Raw genomic sequence first — 5,377 nt, 5'->3', positions numbered from 1 at the left:
GTGTACCTCCGCTATTTTTTGTGGCCCCAAGCCCAAACATTGGCCCAAGTAGGTCCATTGGGCTGAGAACTGGTAAAACACCACGTATAAAGATTCCACATGCATGACACCTTTCAGAGCAATATATGGTATTGAGCCCCCAACTCTGCTCAAAGGGACCTATTTTATTTCGACAGTGGATGATGTTTCCCAAGCTTTGATGGATAGGGATCCATTTTCCAGGAATTGCAATAGCAGCTCATTAAAGCTCAGAATCGTATGACCAAGCAGGCTAATCAAAAAAGAAAAGAGTTGCAGTTTAATGTTGGGGATTTAGTCTATCTTGAATTGCAGCCTTATAGGCTTAAAATCATTGCTAGGCGAATCAATGAGAAGTTAAGCCCACGAATCAATGAGTAGTTTTTAAACTATAATTTTCTAGGCTTAACTTGTTATTGATTCGCCTAGCAATGGGGATTTAGTCTATCGTTTGTGATTGATTCAATCTATCGGCTAAAACTGGAATGGATTGGGGAATCAGCCTACAAATTACAATTGCCAGGCCATTGCAGGCTACACCCTATTTTTCATGTGTCCCTGCTCAAACCGACTATTCCTTCCATAGCCAATGTGCAGTAGTTACCATTATGTTTGTCTGAGGACTGGGAACTTCAAGTTGCACCAGAAGCGGTTATGAACTGGAGACGATCAGAGAGTGGCTTAGTGGAGGTCCTGATCAAATGGTGGGGACTTCCTGATTTTGAAAATACTTGGGAGGAGTATGCAGTGATTCAACAACAATTCCCTTATTTCCACCTTGAGGACATGTGCTTAATTTGGGGGGAAGTATTGATACAAACCCAATTAGACAAGTATACAGAGGAAACAAAAATAGAAAGAATTGGGCTCAAAGGGGTGTTATGGGCCCAAACATAAGGGGAGGCGTGATTGAACAAGGAAACCCAAGTGGGAAGGCTGTGGGTGAGGTGGTTGGCCTAGATATGCTAGATGACCAATGTAGCCCCTAACAGAATGTTGGCGTGGCAGAGCAAGGTGAGGATGCGAGGTCGTTATGCGGGTGTGCTTAAGAGAAGCTGGGTAAGAGTGGAGGGAGACACCTAAGGAGATAATTGTGGATTGGTGCCTTTGGTAGAGAATGAGACCTCTCTAACAGTCTCACACTATCTTTTACTGCATTGCCTTTACATTCGTTGTAGTTGTTTCCTTTCATTGCAATTCTAGATTATCTGTAATGGTGATTATGTCAATGTTAGGTTGTGATTGTCTTTCCTTTCCATAAATATATGAAAAATCTGTTTATTCAAGCCAATATTCCTTGTTCCTTTGTTGTTTTTTGTCTCTGGGATTGAAGGTCCGTAACAGAGATCAAGGCAAAAAAGTAGTTCAAGTTCACTAAAAAATCTAATATACTATCTTAGTACCTACATCCATAACATCTATGCTGACATGTTTCATGAAAAAGAAAAAAAGAAAAAAAAAAGCTTTAATATTATGCTTATGTATTTACAGGAATATTTAGTCAGTAATTTCATTTTAAATGGAATTCTTATCATTACTTAGTATGATGGTAATATTGAAAATGTTTTCGTATGTTCACCTAGGTGGGGACTCTACCCCATGCTTTTATCTGGAGAATTTTAGTCAATCAAATCCCCACAAAAATAGAAGGCGGAGATTGAATCAAAGAGAAGAAGAGAGGAAAAAAGTATAAGAAGGGAAATACAAGTTGCTTCTGACATTCATCACTTTTGGCACTTTGGGCTTCCCCTGCATGTCACCATTCTCTTCCATCTAAAATTTGAAGACATGAAGGAATACATGCTAAATTGGAAGGCCACCCAAAAACTCCGATCTGTTAAAGAGGAATCTTCATCAGCTCGGGAAACTGTGGCAGCCTAGAGCTTTAGTTTTACTTGCTAAGATTGTCTTCATCTTCTCAAGTTTTCAATTTGTTTTGTAGATTCTGTGTAGTTAATTTGAGCAATTTGTGAAATTCAATGTTCAGAATTAAATCCATTTCGTTTGTGTTTTGTAAGCTCATCATGAGCTAAACTGTTTAGGATCAGATCTAGAATTTACTGAAGAATGTTTTGATAAGATTTTTGTTTTGAACTGTCACAAAATTTGATTCAGTTTGCATTAAGGAATTGTTAATGAAAAGCTTGATAACATTATAGTAGCGAACGATGTCCTTTAATTGATACGATTCATATTAGAATATTAGTTTTTATTTTTATTCCAGCTTTATTCCTTTATTATTTTATTTTCTATTTTACACGTCAGATAGTTTGTTATAACAAACTTGCCTTGCTTTACCTTTCCTTGAGACTCTTGTATATAGTTGGTCACTGTTTAGCAAAATACAGATGAATGAATACACAAAGAATATTTTTCAATCATGATTTTCTTTCCTTCTTCTTTTGTGTATCGTTACTAATATGGTATCAGATGAAATTTAGCCCTTGCCGTTGTCATGGCTCGTGGCTCAAACAATAACACCAATCGACCACCTTCCTCTTCCTCCACCGTTTCTACTCCTCCACCCATGGACGACCATTCCAGTCCATATTTTTTGAGCAGTGGTGATCATCCTGGACTTGTTCTAGTCACTCATGTTCTTATTGGCCCTAATTTTCATTCATGGAGCCGAGCAATGATGATTGCTTTCTCTGCCAAAAACAAGCTCGTGTTTGTTGATGGCTCTCTGCCTCGTCCTGCAACTGATGATCTCCTTTTTTCTTCATGGAGTCGATGCAATTCGATGGTGACTTCCTGGATTTTGAACTCGGTTTCCAGAGATATCGCTGATAGTCTTCTTTACTTCTCCTCTGCTTTTGAGATTTGGCAAGATCTGCGCACTCGTTTTCTTCAGGCCAATGGTCCGAAAATTTTCCAGTTGAAACAACAAATTTCCTCTCTCACTCAGGGGAGCCTCGATGTCAATGGTTACTACACTCGTCTCAAAATTCTTTGGGATGAGCTTCATGATTATGCTCTCACTCCCAATTGCAACTGTGGTGCTTCTCGTTCTTTTCTTGATCTTCGTCAACAAGATCAAGCTCTGCAATTCTTAATGGGGCTCAATGATTCCTTCTTCTCTGTTAGGGCACAAATTCTTCTCATGGAACCTCTTCCACAGCTGAGTCGAATTTTTTCCCTTGTGCTTCAGGAAGAACGTCAAAGACAGATCACCACTTCTCCACCGATTTTACCTGACACTCCGTTACTGAATTCCGCTTCCGGTGCATCTCCATCGTCTGCTCCTGGTAATACTTCTTTGGTTGCTGCTTCTTCTGGTTCATTTCGACGCCCTCACCCTCAGTGCACGTATTGCAACGTTGCTGGTCACACAAGGGAGAAGTGTTTCAGGCTTCATGGTTTCCCTCCTGGGTACAAGCCCAAACCTCCAAGGCCCACACCACTTCATCCCTCAGCTAATTCTAGCTTCTCTAATTTTGCTCCATCACACTATCAGTCCAACAACACTCAGCCCACATTGACCCATGGTCAGTACCAACAGTTACTAGGTTTGCTTCATCCCACCGACTCCCACACCCCACCAACGTCTCCATCATCTGCTTCGCCGAAAGCTGCTTCTGACCCACCTCCTTCAGTTGCTAGCTTCAGTGGTAGGTCATGTTCTTTTCTCTCTGTTTCCTCTTGGGTTTTAGACACGGGTGCCACACATCACGTCACTTGTACACCCCAATTTTTTATTTCCTCCACTACTCTTTTCGGATCTGTCGTGTCCCTTCCTAATGGCACCACGGTTTCGGTTGTTTCTACTGGTAGTGTACGCATCTCACCTTCTCTCACCATCCACAACGTCTTATTTGTACCGTCTTTTTCATTTAATCTTTTATCTATAAGTTCTCTCACTCACAGCACCTCCATTGAAGCTAATTTTTCTGCTTCTTCTTGCTGTATTCAGGACCGTTCCTCGGCCAAAGTGATTGGGATTGCTAATCGGGTTGCTGGTCTCTATGTTTTAGAATCTTCCCTTTCCCAGTATGTTGTTTCCCCCTCCCTTAATTCTGTTATTCGAGTGCCAGAATCTGTTGTTTGGCACTCCCGTTTAGGTCACTTGTCTACTTCAGTTTTGAATTCAATGAAGCATACTTTGCATTTTACTGATACTGGCTGTGATTCTACCCCTTGCATGATTTGCCCTGTTGCTAAACAAAAACGTTTACCCTTTCTTTTAAATCCCAAAATCTCTGCAAATGCTTTTGACTTGGTCCATTGTGATATTTGGGGTCCATTCCAGACTCCCTCCATTACTGGTTGCAAGTATTTTTTGACCTTAGTGGATGATGCAACTCGTTTTACATGGTGCTATTTTTTACATCACAAATCTGATTTCAAGGTTGTTTTTCCTCACTTTTACACTCTTATGTTAACTCAATACAATCTCCATATTAAATCTCTTAGATGTGATAATGCACCTGAATTTCTTATCTCTGAATTTTTTCTTTCAAAAGGCATCCAACTTTTTCACTCATGTGTTGATCGACCACAACAAAACTCAGTGGTTGAAAGGAAACATCAGCATATCCTGAATGTTGCCAGATCATTGTATTTTCAATCACACCTACCTTTGGTTTATTGGACTGAATGTGTCATCACTGCCATATACTTGATCAACCGAATTCCCTCTCCTCTTCTTCACAACAAAACACCTTTTGAGCTTCTTTGTAACAAGTCTCCTACATATGATCATCTTAGGGTATTCGGTTGCCTTTGTCATTATTCCACACTGCCCAAATCTAGGCACAAATTCTCACCAAGATCATTACCAGCTGTTTTCATTGGGTACCCCACTGGTTATAAGGGATATAAAGTTTTAGATCTGTCTTCCAATCGTGTCATCATAACACGAGATGTCACATTTTTTGAACATATTTTTCCTTTTCATACTTCAACTCTAACCACATCCCCATTTACTTCCATCCCTATTCCTTTATCTCCTCCAACTTCTGTTACCACTTCACCCACCACTATTCCCTTTAATCCTAAATCAATTCGCATTACAAAGCCTCCCTCTTACCTTGCTGATTATGTTTGTTCCTCCTCCACAGCCCACCCCATTTCCAATCATCTCTCCTACAATAAAATCGCCCCACCTCACATGGCTTTCATCAACTCTATTGCTAACCATTTTGAGCCTACCACTTATTCTGAAGCCTCTCAACTACCCGAATGGACTGAGGCCATGAAAGCTGAAATACTTGCTCTTGAGGCTAATAACACTTGGCAAGTCACTTCTCTACCTCCTGGAAAACCCATTGTTGGTTGTAAATGGGTGTTTCGAGTCAAATACCATTCTGATGGTTCACTTGAACGTTTTAAGGCTAGACTTGTTGCCAAAGGATTTAAT

This window comes from Gastrolobium bilobum, unplaced genomic scaffold (assembly GCF_033153095.1).
Source record: "Gastrolobium bilobum isolate Gb01-03AN ecotype WA unplaced genomic scaffold, APGP_CSIRO_Gbil_v1 utg2108, whole genome shotgun sequence".
Classification (NCBI taxonomy): domain Eukaryota; kingdom Viridiplantae; phylum Streptophyta; class Magnoliopsida; order Fabales; family Fabaceae; genus Gastrolobium; species Gastrolobium bilobum.
This window is presented reverse-complemented; position numbering follows the sequence as displayed.